At 40.0% G+C, this 19,616-nt stretch overlaps 1 pseudogene; it reads left to right on the top strand.

The window, feature by feature from the left end:
• Positions 1-18,409: 18,409 nt before the first annotated feature.
• On the top strand, positions 18,410-19,324 carry LOC133053545 (uncharacterized; annotated as a pseudogene).
• The last annotated feature ends 292 nt before the right edge of the window (positions 19,325-19,616 follow it).

Raw genomic sequence — 19,616 nt, 5'->3', positions numbered from 1 at the left:
CTACATGAGCAGCACATGAGCAGACATTTCCTCTTCTGTAAGGTTTGGGAGAAACTGATGACACTGTAGTAGCAGCTGTGATGTGAAGAGACTGCCACTTTGAAACATCATTCTTTAAACGCTTCACAGAATGCTTGGATATCAGGTCTCTGGCAAAGATGGCTTCAGTTGATCCTTTCACTACTCCTGGACCCACAGGGTTGGGGTTACAGTGTAGGCTGGAATGTGTTCTCACCTGGAGGCTGAAAGAAAACAGAACCACTTTACAAGGTCCTCTGTAGAGTAAATGGCAGCCTTCAGTTCTTCTGGCACCAGTGAGTTACAGCCTTTATTGGGATGATGACCCTTCACTTATCTCTGTTTAGTGATGCTTCATCTTTGAGAGAACTCCATTTCTTAGAATTCCATTTCTAAACAGAATTCTCTGTGTGTCACATACTGGCTTGTGTGCAAACTTTTTCTACATGAAGCATAGAACTCAATAATTTACATATGACCATATGCATGTCAATTTCCTCTGTGAAATATGAAATTCTCTATATTTCACCTGTGAAAATGACAGCACAAACTTTCCAAAACAGAATTGGAATTCTCTGCATTTCATATGAAAATCTGTGTGCATGAGATTAGATTACCAATGTTGTTTTACATATATGAACAACTAGGTGTTCCCTTTTCTCCATGAAATATGGAATTCTGCATATTTCCCTTATAAACATCTGGCCATTGATTCTAGCACAAAAAAGAAGGAATTTTGATTTTTTCACATGTGTAATTTTGGACACTGTTTTCCTCTATTAAATATAGAATATCTATATTTCACATGTGAAAATCTAGGCAGAGATTTAACCCATCAAATAATGAATTCTCTGTATTTCATTCGGGAAAATGTGGGTCATGATTTTCATACATAAAATATTAACTTTTCTGTATTTCACCAGGGAAAATCCCTATGTGAAATATGGATTTCTCTGTTTGATCTTTGAAACTCTAGGCACGTAGCTTTCTTCCAAGAAACAGGAAATTATTGCATTTCATTGAATATCTGGAAGTCAATTTTACATCTTAAAATACGGTATTCATATATTTGAAATAGCAAAATCATAGCCACCATTCCTAAATGAAATATAAATACTCTATATTTCACATATGAAAATCTAAGTACCAAGTCCTTGGAAAGTTGGAATTCTGTGTAATTCAAATTTGAAATTCAGGAAGGTGATATTTCTTATTGCAAATATGGAATTCCCTAATTTCATGTGAAAATCTGGGTGTATATTTTCCTAGACGAAGAATGGAAGTCTCTGTATTTCAATTCTCTGCCATCAAAGCGACCAGATAACTTGAATAGTTTTAAGAAAACCTATAACATTTTCTAAAATTAACACCAAAAGAGATGTCCTTTTCATCCTAGCTGACTGGAATGTAACAGCAGGAAGTCAAGAGATACCTGGAGTAACAGGCAAGTTTGGACATGGGGTACAAAATGATGCAGGACAAAGACTAAAAAGCAGAGTTTTACAAGTAATCCCTGTCATTTCAGGATGGGGATTACTTGTAAATCCATGGCTGATTCATGTCAATGTATGACAAAAACCACTACAATATTGTAAAGTAATTAGCCTCCAACTAATAAAAATAAATGAAAAAAAAAAAAAAAAAAGCGAGGGTGGGATGTTTCGAGAGGAATCGGGTGGAGAGGGAGGGGGGAGCGGGGATTGGGATGGGGAAGACGTGTAAATCCATGGCTGATTCATATCAATGTATGACAAAACCCACTGAAATGTTGTGAAGTAATTAGCCTCCAACTAATAAAAAAATTAAAAAAAAAAAAAAAAAGAAAAAAGCAGAGTTTTAGCAAACAGAAAGGATAAAGCTGGAAGCAGCAACAGATAGTTTTCTTGGGCTCCAAAATCACTGCGGATGCTGATTATAGCTGTGAAAAGAGAAGACTCTTGCTCCTGGGAAGAAAAGATATGATAAACCTAGACACAATGTGCTGAAAGGCAGAGATGTCACTTTGCCAACAGAAGTCCATATAGGCAAAGCTAGTCCCCGCCCCCCCCCCCCCCCCCCCCACAGGATATATATGGATGTCCATTTTAGGTGGCCCTACATGGCATGGCTCAGTTTTATTGAGTTAGACAAAGTTGTGGTCCATGTGATTCAATTGGTTACTTTTCTGTCATTGTAGTTTCAGTCTGTCTGCCCTCTGATGTCCTCTCTCAGCACCTACCATCTTACTGGGATTTCTTTTACCTTGGATGTGGGTATCTCCTCTCACTCGCTGGCAACTACAGCATTGAGCAGCTGCTGCTCGCTGAACCAGTGAATTTGCTAAATTCAGCAGCAGTGGCTGCAAGGCTTGAAAAGGTCAGTTTTCATTCAAATCCCAATGAAAGGCAATGCCAAAGAATGTTTAAATTTCTACACAATTGCACTCATCTCACACGCTAGTAAAATAACACTCAAAATTCTCCAAGCCAGGATTCAGCAATACCTGAACCATGAACTTATAGATGTTCAAGCCGGTTTTAGAAAAGGCAGAGGAATGAGGGGTCAAATTTCCAGCATCCATTGGATCATTGAAAATCCAAGAGAATTCCAGAAAAAAAAATCTACTTCTTCTTTATTGACTATGCCAAAAAACTTGACTGTAGAAAATTCTGAGATATGAATACCAGATCACCTGACCTGCCTCTTGAGAAATCTGTATGCAGGTCAGGAAGCAACAGTTAGAAGAAGACATGGAACAACAGACTGGTGAAAAGGAGCACATCAAGGCTGTATATTGTCATCCTCCTTATTTACCTTATATGCGGAGGGCATCATGAGCCATGGAGTCAAGCTTGCTCAGAGAATTATCAGTAACCTCAGATATACAGATAACACCACCTTTATGGCAGAAAGTGAAGAAGTAAAGAGCCTCTTGATAAAAGTGAAAGAAGAGAGTGAAGATGTGAGCTTGAAACTCAACATTCAGAAAACTAAGATCATCACTTCATGGAAAATAGATGAGGAAACTAGAAACAGTGGCAGACTTTATATTTTTGGGCTCCAAAATCACTGCAAATGGGGACTGCAGCCATGAAATTAAGACACGTACTCCTTGAAAAGAAAGTTATGACCAACATAGACAGCATATTAAAAACAAGAGACATTACTTTTCCAAAAAATGTCTGTCTAGTAAAGAATATGGTTTTTCTACTAAGCTTGTACAGATGTGAGATTTGGACTATAAAGAAAGCTGAGCACTGAAGAATTGATGCTTTCAAACTGTGGTGTTGGAGAAGACTCTAGAGAGTCCCTTGGAATGCAACTGGATCCAACCAGCCCATCCTAAAGGAGATCAATCCTGAGAGTTCATTGGAAGGACTAATGTTGAAGCTGAAACTCTAATACTTTGGCCACATGATGTGAAGAACTGACTCATTTGAAATCACCCTGATGCTGAGAAAGAAAGAATGAGAGCAGGGGGAGAAGGGTATGGCAGAGGACAAGATGGTTGGAAGGCATCACAGACTCATGGACATGAGTCTGTGTCACCTCTGGGAGTTGGTGATGGACAGGGAGTCCTGGCATGCTGCCATCCATGGGGTCCCAAAAAGTTGGACACAACTCAGCAACTGAACTGACCTGATTAATAATGTGAGAGTCCAACTATAAGCAAGGTTGAGTGACAAAGAACTGAGGGTTTGGAACTGTTTTGCTGAAAGTGAGTCTTGAGTGTCTCTTGGGCAACCAGGAGATCAACCCAGTCAATCCTAAAGAAACTAACCCTAAATATTCATTGGAAGGACTGATGCTGAAGCTCCAATATGTTGGCTACCTGATGTAAAGGACTCATGGGAAAAGATTGAGGCTCTGCCTTGTCATAAAATATTGTTAGCTCTGATATGGGAAAGACTGAGGGCAGGAGAAAAAGTGGGAAACAGAAGTTGAGATGGTTGGACATGCTGGAATCAGAAGACTCAACAAAGATATGAATCTGAGCAAAGTGTTGGAGACACTTTGGGTAGGGAAGGCTAGGGAAGCCTGGAGTGCTGCTGTCCATGGTATTGCAGAGTTGGACACAGCTGAGCAATTGAAAAGAAGCAACAACTCTGTATCACGTCAATCAGGAGATATTCCAACTTGAAATACGGAATTCTCTGTATCTCCAAAGGAAAATTAGACTCTACTTTTTGAAATATGGACATCTCTCTATTTCATTTATGAATGTCTGGATGCCAATTTTACTTCTTAAACTAGGAGAGTTTGAATATTTCAGGCAACAAATTTTAATAAAACTGCTTATACATAATAAGGAGTATTGTATATTTCAAATATGAAAATGTGGGCATACATGTCCTTATGTGAAATATTTCACATGTGATAATGGGCTCAAAATTGAATTTTCTCTTTCTTGTTTTAAAGTCTGACACCAGATAGTCCTTCAGCTAAGATGAAATTCTCAGTTTCACATCTAAAAATCTAGGTGCAGATTTTAGAACATGAAATATGAAATTCCCTATAATTCGCATATGAAAACCCGGGAACAGATTTTCCGACTTGAGATATGGAATACATGGTATATCACATAGGAAAAGATTTTTCTTCATGAAATATGCAATTCTTTATATTACAGTTATGAAACTCTGAATGCAGATTTGTATGCAGGAAATATGAAAATCTCTATTTTACATATCAAAACACAGTCACAGGTTTTCAACATGAGTAGTGGATTTTTTTTTTTTTTTTTCTCATTGGAATATCTGTGTGCTGACATTCCTTCAAACAACATGGAGTACTGTGTATTTAACAGTTGAAAAACAGGCATCAATATTCCTACAACAAATATGGAATTTTCTATTTCATATATTAAAATCGCTTCAGCTGTGAAATTCTCTATATTTCAGCAAAGAGAACTTGAAGGAAGATCTGACATGACATGTGAAATCCTTGCACTTGAAATTGTGGAGACAATTTTCTCATATGGAATTTGAAATCTCAGTTATTCATATAGGAAAATTTGTGTCAGATTTCATACATAAAGTATGGAATTTTCCATGATTCAGAAATTAAGATCTGGGCTGAATGGGGCAACATACATTCACCTGTGTTTTATGTATCAAAAGGTGGTCTCAGAGTTACCAACTGAAATGCGGTATTCTCTATATTATATTTATGCAAGTCTGGGTGAGGATTTCACTACATGATATATGAAAAAAACCTGTATCTACATTGGAAATTCTGGGTGCTAATATTTCTACAGGAAACAGTTAAATCATTATATTAACTTTTAAAATTCCTAGGTTGTGTTGTTCCCACATGAAATATGAAGATCTATTTATCTCACGTATGAAAACATGGATGTCATTTTTACCTGCATGAAATCTGAAGTTCACTAAAACTGCATGCAGTAAAGTCTGTGTGCAGGTTTTACTACATGATGCTGTGAAATTCTGCAAATATGTCAATAGAAAATCTGGGTGTCCATTTTCCTTCATTAAATATGAATTCCTCAGTATTTCATTGATCTAAATCAGAGCACAGTTATTGTTATATAAAATAGGAAATTATTTTTATTTCCCATTTGAAAATCTGGGTTCAGATTCCCCAGTGTGATAGGTAGAATTTCTGGAATTCATTCATGAAAATGTGAGTATAGATGATCTTACATGAATTTTGGTATTCTCTTTATTTCAGGTATAAAAATCAAGGCAAATAGTTTCTTGCATGAAATACAGCATTCTCAAATGAATTTTAAGGTTAGACAGAAAACAAAATCCTGTGAAACAATTACCCTTTGGTTAGAAGTAAATAAAGAAAAAAACCCAGAAATTGCTTAAAAATATGGTATTTCATATATTTCATATTTCACCATCTAGGTGTAGATGTTTCTAACTGAAATATGGAATTCTCTATGTTGCTCATATTTAAATCTTAAGCAGAGTCTCCTACATGCAATAGTGAATTCTCTATATTTGACATAAGAAATCCTGCTAAGGAATTACTGAAAAGGGAAAGTTGGAATTTTGTGTCTCACATATGAAAACCAGGGTACAGATTGATTTATGATATATGAACTGTACATATTTCAGATGAAAAATTTGAGTGCAGGAATTTTACATGAAATATGCCTCCAGTCAAAGCTGTGGTTTTTCCAACAGTCATGTATGGATATGAAAGTTGGACTATAAATAAAGCTGAGTGCTGAAGAATTGATGCTTTTGAACTGTGGTGTTGGAGAAGACACTTGAGAGACACTTGGACTGCAAGGAGATCCAACAAGTTCATCATAAATGACATCAGTTCTGAATACTCTTTGGAAGGACTGATGCTGAAGTTGAAACTCCAATACTTTGGCCATCTCATGTGAAGAATCAACACACTGGAAAGGATCCCAATGCTGTGAAAGATTGAAGGCAGGAGGAGAAAGGGACAACAGAAAATGAAATGGTTGCATGGTATCACTGACTCTATGAACATGAGTTTGAGTAAGCTCTGGGAGTAGCAGATGGATAGGGAAGCCTAGGATGCTGCAGTCCAGGGTCTCAAAGACTCAGACACGACTGAGCGAATGAACTGAGCTGCGGCTGAACTCATGTTTCAAATTGAAAATCTTACCTCCAGCTCCTCCCTGTCCATCACCAACTCCCAGGGTCCACCCAAACCTATGTTCACTGTGCTGGTGATGCCATCCAACATCTCATCCTCTGTTGTTCCCTTCTCCTCCTACCCTCAATCTCCCCAGGGCCTTTAAAAATGAGTCAGCTCTTTGCACCAGGTGGCCAAACTATTGGGGTTTCAGCTTCAACATCAATCCCTCCAATGAACACCTAGGATTGATCTCTTTTAGGATGGACTGGTTGGATCTCCTTGCAGTCCAAGGGACTCTGAAGAGTCTTCTCCAACACCACAGTTCAAAAGCTTCAACTCTTTGACACAGCTTTCTTCAAAGTCCAACTCTCACATCCATACATGACCATTGGAAAAACCACAGCCTTGACTAGATAGATTTTGTTGGCAAAGTAAGGTCTCTGCTTTTTAATATGCTATCTAGGTTGGTCCATAACTTTCCTTCAAGGGGTAAATGTCTTTTAATTTCATGGTTGCAATCACCATCTGCAGTGATTTTGGAGCCGCACCCGCCACCCCCCAAAATAAAGTCTGACACTGTTTCCACTGTTTCCCCATCTATTTCCCATGAAGTGATGTGACCAGATGCCATGATCTTGGTTTTCTGAATGTTGAGCTTTAAGCCAACGTTTTCACTCTCCTCTTTCACTTTCATCAAGAGATTTTTTAGTTCCTCTTCACTTTCTGCCATAAGGGTGGTGTCATCTGCCTATCTGAGATTATTGATATTTCTTCCAGCAATTTTGATTCCACATTGTGCTTCTTTCAGCCCAGAATTTCTCATGATGTACTCTGCATATAAGTTAAACAAGCAGGGTGACAGTATACAGCCATGACATACTCCTTTTCCTATTTGTAACCAGTCTGTTGTTCCATGTCCAGTTCTAACTGTTGCTTCCTGACCTGCATATAGGTTTCTCAAGAGGCAGGTCAGATGGTCTGGTATTCCTATCTCTTTCAGAATTTTCCACAGTTTATTGTGATCTACACAGTCAAAGGCTTTGGCATAGTCAATAAAGAAGAAATATATGTTTTTCTGGAACTCTCTTGCCTTTTTCATGATCCAGCGAATGTTGGCAATTTGATCTCTGGTTCCTCTGCCTTTTCTAAAACCAGCTTGAACATCTGGAAGTTCACAGTTCTTGTATTGCTGAAGCCTGTCTTGGAGAATTTTGAGCATTACTTTACTAGCCTGTGAGATGAGTGCAATTGTGCAGTAGTTTGAGCATTCTTTGGGATTGTCTTTCTTTGGGATTGGAATGAAAACTGACCTTTTCCAGTCCTGTGGCCACTGCTGAGTTTTCCAAATGTGCTGTCATATTGAGTGCAGCACTTTCACAGCATCATCCTTTAGGATTTGAAATAGCTCAACTGGAATTACTTCACCTCCACTAGCTTTGGTTGTAGTGATGCTTTCTAAGGCCCACTTGACTTCACATTCCAGGATGTCTGGCTCTAGGTGAGTGCTCACACCATCATGATTTCCTGGATCATGAAGATCTTTTTTGTACAGTTCTTCTGTGTATTCTTGCCAACTCTTCTTAATATCTTCTGCTTCTGTTAGGTCCATTCCATTTCTTTCCTTCATTGAATCCATCTTTGGTAGGTTTAGAAGAGGCCTAACATGAAATTTTGGACAAACTCTATGAGATCATGAAGGACATGGAAATATAGTGTGCTGCAGTCCATGGGGTTTTGTAGGGTCGTGACAAGGACATGATTTAGTGACTGGACCACAACAACCACCTGACGTTATAAACCTTTCCAAATTTAAGCAGGATGTGTTTTTCCCATACTCAGACCCTTGTAGAAGAACCTATAGGCATGATGCCAGTACCTCCCCACCCCCACCCCCCGCTTCTTTCAATTTGTGGAGTCATTTGGGGCCAACAGATTTGGAATGACAAGTAGCAGTGTCAACTACATGTAGGAGCACTATCATTATAAGCAATGCAAACTTACCTTAGATTTGCAGTGTTCTACCTGGCCTCAGGCATGTCTTCTGCTTAAGGAACATACTACAGGCTCAATCCAGTTGGCTAAACTTTTAGCTTTTCATGTAATCTTTAATAATGCCAAAGAAAGCGGTATTCCAATTATCTGTCCATTGACAGATTCCTAGGCTGGAGCTTATGGTCCCCCTTGTAGAATGATTTAAAGTGTCCCCTGAACGCTTCTGCTGGGCCTTCCAGTTCTGCTGCTATAAAAACTGACATTTACACTAGGTTCCTCTTCAAGACATGAAATCTCTTTCCTTACTTTTTTTCTTGCTTTCTTGGGAGCATTAGATATCAATAACTCTTGTCAGTGAAAGTGCTTCAACTCTCCAAAATTCAGTAGGAGGCTCTTCAACAAAATATCCCTTGGTTCTTTAAACACAAAGCACCCTACTTATTGAATATCATAATGACGTTCATAAAGAGACACTATTTAAAGTGCTTCCATGCATGGAGTCATGGAATTGGAGTCCATGCATGGAGTCTCCCACCTCAAAATGGGTGGGAGACTAGTTCTATGCCCTCACTTGGCTGAAATTTCACACACTGAGTCTTCATCCTCACATGTAAATTATTATCATCTATCCAAATTCCATATTGGGTCTCTTTGGCAGTTCTCAAGCTTTTACACTCAAGAACAGTGTTCTTTCTAATATCTCCTATGACCTTTCTCCCAAGTCTGCTATAATTTTAGAATCAATTCACTATCTGCTTCCACCTGTTAACCTGATCAAAGAATGATGGTCCAATATGATTCCATCAATATCCATTTGGCCAGGCAACCTAGAGAAAATATGACTAATAGCCCACCAATTTAGTGTATGGTCATTCTTTGGAAACCCCGAAAACCACTGATGCACTAAAAAACACACTGCTTTTTTCTCCCTGGATATAATAATTAGCAGTGCAGGTTAATAAAACAAATTTCTTGGAAAAGTAGAGGCTGGTAATGTAGCAGAATGCCCAATAAGTGTGTTAAAACTATGTGCACATGTGGAGCAACTCACTGAACATTAACAGGAAGCTGGCAGAAATACCCTTAATAACAAATGGTGTAAATAATATGTGCACAAAATCTGTAAGAAGGGAGGAGAAGCAAGTAGGTTGAGACCCGAGCACCAAGAAAAGGACACAGAGAAGGAGAAGAATATCATGGGTTCAGAGGTCCTTCAGGGTGAGCAGATTCAGACTGTATAATGGGGTCCTATCCTTTGGATCACACACCAGGTAGATGAATCCTCTCAGCCAAAATGAAAGCCAGTGTAATGAACTGGAAGGCTGTACAAGACTCGAACTCCACTAGTGAAGAGCTTGTACACTTTTGTTTAGTTCTGAAGCAAGGCAATGGAATCAGGCTGAATCTGCTCTAAACTCTGGACATATGGAAATCTGGGTGCAATGATTCCTACAGAAAATATGAATGCTGTGTATTACATGTATGAAAATATGGACACAGATTTTCTTGCTTGACTATGGCATTCTCCCCATTTTACATTTGAAAAGCTGGGCAATGATTTTCCTGCATGTAATATGGAATTCTCAATACTTAACATTTGAAACTCTGGGCATAGACTTTCCTCCAAGAAATATGGATCTAGATATATTTAACTGTGAAAATCTGAGTGCATATTTATCTCTTGAAATGTTATTTCACCTGTATTCATATATTAACATCTGCAATGCTATTATCTGACACAAAATATGGAATACTTTTCATTTCCATAAGATAATCTGAAGATTGATATTAACAGTAAATATGAAATTTTGATATTTCACTTATAAAAATTTGGTTTCTGATTTAATTACATGAGTTATAGAATTTTGTATGTGTCTTGTTTTGAATTCTGGGCCTACATATTCTGAAATAAACATGGAATTATACATTCCACATATGACTATATGGCCTTGAATTTTCTTTTATGAATTATGAAATTCACATACATCACATATAAAATCCCTGGCACAGATTTTCCTACACGAATTTGTATTTCTCTGACAAATGAAAATCCCAGTTCTGATACCACTAAGGAAATACAGAAGTCTCTCGATTTCAAACAGAAACATCTGGACCTTGGTATCCTGAACTGAATTATGGAATTGTCTGTACCTTCAAAGGAAAATCATATTTTTCTTCTGTAACATGATATTTCCTTTATTTCTTGTATGAAACTTTGGGTGCAGATTTTACTAAATATTCTAAAAGAGCTTCAGTATTCATATGTAAAACTCTGAAGAAATATATTTTGAAATGAAGTATGGAATAGTGTTTTTTTTTTTCATATTGGAAATCAGGGGATCCAATATTTCTTATAGGAAACATTAATCCTTGATACGTCAATATGAGTTTGGGTGCTATAGAGAATTTTCTTTGTTTTGTGTATTGAAATCTGATGCTGATATTCCTGCATGAAAGATGAATTTATCAATTTTATGTAGGAAAATATAAGTGCAGGTTTAAAATCATGAAATATGTAATAATCTGTAATTGATATATGAAAATATGGACACAGGTCTTTCTGTATGAAACATGACATTTTATATATCACTTTTTTTTTTTCATTTATTTTTATTAGTTGGAGGCCAATTACTTCACAACATTGCAGTGGGTTTTGTCATACATTGACATGAATCAGCCATGGAATTACATGTATTCCCCATCCAGATCCTCCCCCGCACCTCCCTCTCCACCCGATTCCTCTGGGTCTTCCCAGTGCATCAGGTCCGAGCACTTGTCTCATGCATCCCACCTGGGCTGGTGATCTGTTTCACCCTAGATAATATACATGCTGTTCTCTCGAAACATCCCACCCTCTCCTTCTCCCACAGAGTCCAAAAGTCTGTTCTGTATTTCTGTGTCTCTTTTTCTGTTTTGCATACAGGGTTATCATTACCATCTTTCTAAATTCTATATATATGTGTTAGTATGCTATAATGTTCTTTATCTTTCTGGCTTACTTCAGTCTGTATAATGGGCTCCAGTTTCATCCCTCTCATTAGAACTGATTCAAATGAATTCTTTTTAACGGGTGAGTAATATTCCATGGTGTATATGTATCACAGCTTCCTTATCCATTCATCTGCTGATGGGCATCTAGGTTGCTTCCATGTCCTGGCTATTATAAACAGTGCTGCAATGAACATTAGGGTGAACGTGTCTCTTTCAGATCAGGTTTCCTCGGTGTGTACGCCTAGAAGTGGGATTGCTGGGACATATGGCAGTTCTATTTCCAGTTTTTAAAGAAATCTCCACACTGTTCTCCATGGTGGCTGTACTAGTTTGCATTCCCACCAACAGTGTAAGAGGGTTCCCTTTTCTCCACACCCTCTCCAGCATTTACTGCTTGTAGACTTTTGGATAGCAGCCATCCTGACTGGCGTGTAATGATACCTCATTGTGGTTTTGATTTGCCTTTCCCTGATGATGAGTGATGTTGAGCATCTTTTCATGTGTTTGTTAGCCATCTGTATGTCTTCTTTGGAGAAATGTCTGTTTAGTTCTTTGGCCCATTTTTTGATTGGGTCATTTATTTTTCTGCAATTGAGCTTCAGGAGTTGCTTGTATGTTTTTGAGATTATATATATCACTTTTGAATATCTGGTTGCAGGCATTCTAGCATGAAACATAAATATTTGTGTATTTTACATTTCAAAATATGGTTATATATATTCTGTAAGGAATGTGGAGTTTTTCATAATTCTCACTTGAAAATCTGTGTCGATTTTCCTTCATTTAATATGGAATTCTCTATATGTAACATCTGAGAAAACTTCTGTCAATCTTCCTACAAGAACAAATGAACTTTTCTCTTTCATACATGAAAATATGCCCCGATGTGGTATGAAATTCTTTCTATTTCACCCACTAAAATTTGAATGAATGTTTTCCAACATGAAATATAGAATCCTGTATCTTTCACATTTGAGGATAGATTTTCATAAATGAAATATAAACTCTTGATATTTCACATATGGAAATTCCTGGATAGATTTTTCACACACAAGAGCTTCCTGCGTAGCTTAGTCAGTAAAGCATTTTCCTGCAATTCTGAAGATCTGGATTAAATTCTAGGTTCGGGAAGTTCCCCTGGAGAAGGATATGCAACCGACTCCAGTATTCTTGTGAGAAAATCTCATGGAGAGAGAAGACTGGCAGGCTAGAATTCATGGGATCATGAGACTCACACATGACTTAGCATTCACTATCTTTCTTTCTTTTTCACACATGAAATACAAATTTTCTGTGACTCAGAAATTGTAATCTGGATAGAAGCAAAAATAAAAACAAAATTGGAACTTAATTCAACTTAATAGCATGTTCTGTAATATTTTTTTAAATGAAGTATAATTTCTTTACAGAATTTTATTCTTTCCTGTCAAACCTCAATGTGAATCAGCCATAGATATACATGTATTGGCCCCCTTTTGAACTTCTCTCCCACTTCCTGCCCCATTACATCCCACCCCATTAGTTTGATACAGAGCCCCTGGTTGAGTTTCCTGAGCCATACAGCAAATCCCCAGTGGCTATCTGTTTTACATATGATATTATAAACATATCAATGGTATCCTCTCATATTTGCTGGGGTCCAGCCCCAGCAGGATCCAGGGGAATGCTCAGGATGAATGGCGTCGCCGAATGAGAGAGAGAGAGACAAAGCTTAGGGCTAAGTCTGAAGTTTATTTTTGCACGGCTCCTTTATACCCTTAACAACATCTTTGGGGGAAGTGCATATTGCTTACACACTGGGCATCTCAAAACATTACAGCAACTTGACCTTCAGCAGAAACTGGATGTCACCCACATACTTTCTCATTCACAAGAGTCTTATCATTTGGCCTTCAGGCTTGCTAACATTTTATGCCTTGCACCTGGTGTGACTTAAGCAACTTCAGTAGCCGACCCTGTTTTTCTTATAATTAATCTATTTTCTTTCTAATAAGCGTCATCTCTATGGGAACTAGATAGGATTACATTTTTACAGAACAGAAATGCGAAGGACTGCAAAAACAGCAGATATGGCACAAAACAGCCTCTTAGTCTAAAAGTTAACCACCTGCAAGAAGTCGCCAGCTAATCTCTATCTAAAGTATTTTCTATTAGGCACATTTGTGGCTATCATATTTGTGGAGCTTTTTTCACTCCGTGGAGGGGCCTATGCTTAATAGTTTCTTTTGTTAGCGTACTGTGCTTAGGATGTTTAGAACAATCAAGAGCATTTTTTGCAATGAGAGCACATATTTATCACACAAGCCAGAATGGCAGCAAAATGTTTGAATGGAAGCATTTCCCTCATCTTGGCCCCTTCATAGGGTACCAGCATCCAGAAGATTTATTAATTAGGGTTTTAAGTTGGTCCTCACTCAGTGAAAGAGGAGCAAGAGAGCTCTCAGCAGGCAACACAAGAATCTGCAACAGGGCAAACAAGAACAACAGCAGAAAAGGGGGGAAGATACAGGGTGGGGTAGAGGCCGAGGCCAACCTGGAGGGTCCCTTATCCTAGACGGCCTTGCCTGTCAGGTTCTTTCCTCGTGACCTCGTCATGGATGGGGTCCCGGACGGCCTTGCCTGCCCGGTGTTTTCTTCATGACCTCGTCATGGGCTCCCGTGATGGCTCCTGGCATCTCCCCCTTTTTTATTTTTCAAAACAGCCAGATGGATCTCAGTTGCGAGATTCTGAGTGCTCCGCCGAAGAGTTCTGACGATACAAGGGAGAATAACAATAATAATAAGAATCAGTGCTATTACAGTGATGTAACTGAGAACATTAGACAAGATATTTTTGGCAGAGATAAAGTTGGAGAGAGTTTTAAAGAAATCACTGGCGGCTCCAGCGGCAGTAAAGTCCAGCCGAGGATGCTCAATTGTTCTAACCTGTCCATGCAGTCTGTCTAAATCTAAACTTATGCTGCAGCTATTTTATGGGGACCAAAGCTCCGATGGAGCAAAGGTGTTTTAATCAACATGGCATGGGCATATATAGTGTAGTTATTTTCAGCAAAGATAAAGATTAAAATTTTAGACTTACAGAACACAAGGGGATCCCTTTTAAAGAGTGAAGAGGGTACTTATCATCATATTGAGAAACTAACGAAGAAAATGCCTGGATTTCTCAGCCCTGGGAAAGGCGTGACTCTCCCCTCAATTCCTGAATATTCAGGAATTAATAAGGGCCAGAGGTTTCCTGACAGATTCATAACAGCACACGGGAAGCCTCCTGTTAATTACTTTTTGACAATTTTTTTTTTTTTTTAATTTTTTCACACCTGTAAAACAGGTCTTGACCAAATGAGTTTGGCCAGTATTAACTAACCTTATAGAAAGGCAATGATAAACAACAAATACAATTATCAAGACAATCACCGAAGTTACTGTTCTAGACCCAATGTTGTGGGTAATACTTTAAAACCATCTTTGTGGGTTTAGCATGGATAATTTGTTCAGCTAAAGTTTTCAAATTAGTGGAAGAGGGCAAAAGTTTTAAAGATTTTTTTTGCAGTAATGGTACATTCAGAGAGGCAATATCATGTAAATGAAATTTGATTTGTTCCCAGTTGTAGGTACTATGATTGAATTGAACAGGAGTCACACAAAATTGACAATTAATACAAGTTACAGATTAAATTGTAAGTGGGACACAGGCCTGTATAAAATATGACTGATTATAGAGAAATAAATAGCTACAATGATCACGACTGGTCCCTGTGAAATGTCCAGTCCGAGCTTCAAGTTTTTTGGTGTTGGCATCAAGTTTTTATGTTTTATATATGTCTCCATAGTTCAGGCTCAATTTGTTTATTGAGGACGATTCTAGGAGTAGGAGGAGGGTGTCATTCCACTGTCAAGCCAGCCAAGAAGTCCTTTATCATGGTAATGTTTCAACATAGTGTTAATAACCTTTTAAGCCACTTAAGCAGCATGAGATATAATGTTTTTTGTTCTTTCCCTAACTCTTTCCCTAAAGTTTTAGTAGTATAAACATGGTTCACAGACAGGAAAAGGGCCACAATGTCTGAAAGCCTTCTTTTGGAGGTAGGACAAAAACCCAAGTTTGTCGGCCGGTGTTTATGCATAATTTTTCTGGGCCCAGGCAATGGAAGGACTTCATAGCCTAAAGAAATGTTAATTAGTTTTTTTCCCCTCCCCAGGGTGTGAGGGTTTCAGGGAGGGAACATATGGGTGGAGTCATTGGTTGATATGATTCATCTTTTCTCTATTTTATGACCTGTAATAAAGGGGGGGTTGGATAAGTAAGCCCAGTTAAGTTTGGTAGACACAGGCTAGCAGGAAAATGTATTTAGGACTCTGAGGCATTCCCTGTTGAGAGACCAATTTTTTTTTTTTTTTTTTTGTTTATAATTAGTTTGAGAGGAAGGTTTTTCCTACTCCCGGAAAACATAAGATTCAAACCTGTAACTTTTTAGATAGAAACCATAAAAGTTAGAAGCATATTCGCTGGTTCGTTCAGTCCTTTGTTAACTTTTGTGAAGTCATCAGGGTTTTCATTAGAATATTAAGACATATCAAAATGTTAAGAACTCTATATAATTTTTAGGTTATCTGTATTAGTAATTTTACCATATATTATAACATGAGCAGATATATTACTCATTTGAAAAGTTTTATGTAACTTAACCAACCAAATAAACTTATATTAATATCTTTCCCTAGGATGTTTCAGGGGCTCTCTGAAGCATCCCAAAGTTAACTAGAAGCTAAAAGTGCTTCATCAGAATAATTTAGGAAGTTTTGCCAACAAATAACAGAAAAGTTTAGAGCATTCAGTCAGATGGGCCTACAGGTCACTCTGAAACAACAGGTATTTACTCAGCCAAACTAACAATATAGGATTTTAGAGGCAAATATAGAACAGACCTTTTAACAGGTAAATAAACTTAAATCTATTGTCAAATGCAGTTCAACATCTGAAGAAAGTGTGTTTTTTTAACAGAGAGAAAAGTCAAATTCAAGTTTTGCATCAGCTTACTTTTATTCATCGGCAGTCTCAGACTTCTTTATGTGAGGCTGCGCCATGACCGGCAGACTAGATTAGGAGTAGGCCTGGTTTTGCAGGGTGACATGATTATCAGGCCCCCTGGAGCCAGCCAATCAATATGCGCCCAGTAAGGAAAAGGGAACCTATCAGGGGAAAGCTGAAAAGCTCGCAAAGGTTTGAGCCAATAAGATTACTTTGCAAACATGTAACCAATCCGCTAAGCCAGCTACCAACTGCTTATGCACACCTTATAAATTGGGTAACAGTTTGGGCTCAGTGCTCTCTGACCCCATACCACTGTGTTGGACGCGCGGCAGGAGCCCTGACTCGAGTCAGCAATAAACTTCCCTTTTTTTGCGAGTTGCATTGTCTTGCAAGCCTTCTCTCTTCCCGCTCAGGGATTCGGACATCGGGCATAACATTTGGGGGCTCGTCCGGGATCCCTTGACTGGGGAAGGAGAACACTTTCAGGACAGAGGGGAAGAATAAATAATAGCACCGGTGCTCAGGCAGTTCAGGGAAGTCCAGTGTAAAATCGGAGGCCCTACTGAGAAGCAGGGAGGTATCTGGCACAGGAGAAAGCTTTCTATAAAGGGGGAACGGATTGGACATTCCAGACGGCGCAAGACCGAGGCCAGCGAGCGTGCTGGAAGGCTGCCGGCTCTGCGGGAGGGGGAGTTCCTCTCCTGATCCCGAATCTGGTGAAGAGCGGACACCATTCGGTAAGGTGAATCTGCTACCGGGAGGCAAGAGAATTCAGGGGGCCCAAAAACCCAGTGCTGTGTCGTTGGCCGATGTTTGTTTGTCCGTGTGTTTGTCTTCGGCTCTCTGTGTTTATGTGTCTGCCAGCATTGTCTCTGGTCTCGTTCTCTTCCTTCTCCCCCTCTTCTCTGATCTGCCCTCAACTCCTTCCCTTTTCAGGAGTTTCAGTGAACAGGCAAACGGTTGTGGGGGCAATTGATGAGTCCCGGCCAGGGCTACACTCTGGCGGACTCTGAAGGCCCTACAATAAGTGAGCCTCAGTAACGGGAGCCCGATTGGGTGAAACTCTCCTTTAACATCCCTAACTGAGGACGTGGCCTAAAATTCTTTGTGTGGGCACGGGTCAGGCACTTAAAGGCCATTAGGGCGCCTGCCACTTGAAGACTCCCGTGAGAGGATAAGGGGACCACAGAACGGGCTAGAAACCTCTAGGGTGCCCGCCCCCAGCAAGAAAACTTCCATGCAACGACGCAGGCACATAAACAGTTCCAAAAGCATACTATAAGTCCAACCTCTTGGCCGCCACCACTCCCGGTAGGATTTTTTGGTGGTCGTTCTCAGTGACTTCTCTCTCTCTCTCCTCTACTATTTATTCTTTGATCATGGGTCAGGGGGAATCTACCCCACTTTCTTTCATGACTGACCATTTTTCAGATGTCAGGGCCAGGGCCCATAACTTGTCTTTACTAGTCAAGAAAAGTAAATTAATAAACTTTTGCTCTGCAGAGTGGCCCGCCTTCCAGGTTGGATGGCCTCCGGAAGGCACCTTTCAACCGTCCATCATACAGGCTGTGAAGGAGAAGATTATGGCTCCTGATCCCTGGGGCCATCCGGATCAGGTCCCCTATGTCATGGTCTGGCAAGATCTAGTGGAAAATCCGCCTAAGTGGTTAAAACCTTTCATTCACAAACCTCCTAGTTCTTCCAATTCACAGGTCCTGGTGATGGAGACCTCCCCCAGAAGAAACCAGAAAGAAAGAGGACCCAAAACCAGTTCTTCAGGAATCATCTTATCCAAACCTGATAGATCTAGAAATGGAGATAAGGCCTCCGCCACATGCGCCGCCCTTGCAATTCTCTCCGAGGAGAGAAGCTCCCACGGGTGAACCGAGAGGATTAAGAGGGTCAACGGGAACCAACCGTGAGGGTGGGGCAGCATTGGGGACCCGGGGGAGAACTAGGGGTGATAGGGGTGGACAAGACTCTGGGGACCCAGAGTTACCTTCATCTACTGTTCAGGTGCTCCCCGTCCGAGTGGGACCAGCTAACCCGAATGGAGAGCGAACCTATTAGTACTGGCCCTTTTCCATGAGTGACCTGTATAATTGGAAAACCCAGAACCCTCCTTTCTCAGAGAAACCCCAAGGCCTCATTGACCTCTTAGATTCCATTTTGTTCACTCACAACCCCAACTGGGATGATTGTCAGCAGCTGTTGCAGGTGCTCTTCACCACAGAAGAACGGGAGCGAATTCTGGCAGAGGCATGGAAACAGGTCCCGGGGGTCAACGGGAGACCAACCGCCCAGCCTCATCTCATGGACGAGGGGTTTCCTCTGTTGCGGCCTAACTGGGATTTTGAGCGAGTGGAATGTAGGGAGCGTCTCCGAGTGTACCGCCAGACTCTAATGGCTGGCCTGCAGGCCGCAGCTAGAAAGCCGACAAATTTGGCGAAGGTAAATTTAGTAAGGCAAGAGCCCACTGAGAGCCCATCAGCCTTCCTAGAGAGGCTTACAGAAGCTTTCAGGCAATATACACCTATGGACCCCCAGGCTGAGGAGTCACGCGCTGCAGTTCTGTTAGCGTTTGTAAATTAGGCAGCCCCAGATATTAGGAGGAAATTACAAAAGATAGAGGGGTTGGGAGAACAGACAATACAAGATTTACTGAAAGCAGCTGAAAAGGTATTTAATAATAGAGAGACCCCAGAAGAAAGGGAGGAGCGAATTCGATGGGAGGAAAGGGGATTAGCTGAGAAGATCAGGAAGGAAGATAGGGAACATAGGGCAAAGGAAAACCGGAAGAACCAGAGGGAGCTAGCCCAGATTCTTTTTGCGGGGATGAAGGCTGGAACAGAAGTTGGGAGCCTTGAGACCCCCAGACTGGAGAAAAAGAGAGACCAAAAAGGCAGGCCCTAAAGAAAGATCAGTGCACTTACTGCAAAGAACGGGGGCACTGGAAAAACGAGTGCCTTAAGAGGGACCTGAAAAGAGGAACAACCCAGAGAGAGAGAATCTCCCCTGA

This window comes from Dama dama, chromosome Y (assembly GCF_033118175.1).
Source record: "Dama dama isolate Ldn47 chromosome Y, ASM3311817v1, whole genome shotgun sequence".
In the NCBI taxonomy this organism is placed as follows: Eukaryota; Metazoa; Chordata; class Mammalia; order Artiodactyla; family Cervidae; genus Dama; species Dama dama.
Note: the sequence above shows the minus strand (reverse complement) of the source record. Positions and strands in the feature narration are given on the sequence as shown.